Genomic DNA, 761 nt, shown 5'->3' with positions numbered 1-761 from the left:
AGCAACGTACTTTGTTTTGAGAGAGCTGGCTTTGGTTTTGTTGGGTTTTCTTCCTTCTTGAATGGTTCTTGACAAAAAAAAAAAAAAAAAAAAAAAAAAAAAAGGGCCCCCCCCCCCCCCCCAAAAAAAAAAACAGGGAAGGAGCTGAGCTTTTGCAGTGAAAGGCTGCATTATTCGGCAAGCAGTCGTGGATGTTTTTATGTCCTTCAATAAAATTTTTACGAGGATCATTTGATTGTTCATAAATGTGTCGTTCATTAAATAAAACCGTAGGACCGAGTTTCAGCTATATAGCTGAGGATGAGAGAGCTTTTGCGTATCAGGAGGAAGCAACAATGTGTGTTGGGCACATGATTGTTCTTATTTTTTTTCTTTTTTTGTTAACGCCTGGAAACTTTTCTTTTTGCACCAAATCGATTGAAGAAGTTGGGAGCGTTAAAAAATCGGTGATAGCCTGCCTGCATTTTGAGAGAATAACCTTTCCTTTGTAAGGAAAGACAGGTAGGTAAATAGCTCACGCCCATTGGAGTCTGAAAGAAGGGACTTAGGCGATTTCTCTGGAAGAAAACAAAAAAAATAATTAAGATGCCTAACCAAAAATAGCCTCTCATGATTTTCTTTAGCAACCGAACCCCCCAAAAATGTGGGTTGTCTGGGCTCTCCAGGGCTCTCCATCACCTCGGGTCTTCGAGGGCTGGGGGGGACACGGAGGGGAACGGTCAAAATTTGCAAGAAGGAGGAAAAGTGTGGGTTCAGAAGGC

The sequence above is a fragment of the Aptenodytes forsteri genome, unplaced genomic scaffold (genome assembly GCF_000699145.1).
Source record: "Aptenodytes forsteri isolate BGI_AS27 unplaced genomic scaffold, ASM69914v1 Scaffold162, whole genome shotgun sequence".
NCBI lineage: Eukaryota > Metazoa > Chordata > Aves > Sphenisciformes > Spheniscidae > Aptenodytes > Aptenodytes forsteri.
This window is presented reverse-complemented; position numbering follows the sequence as displayed.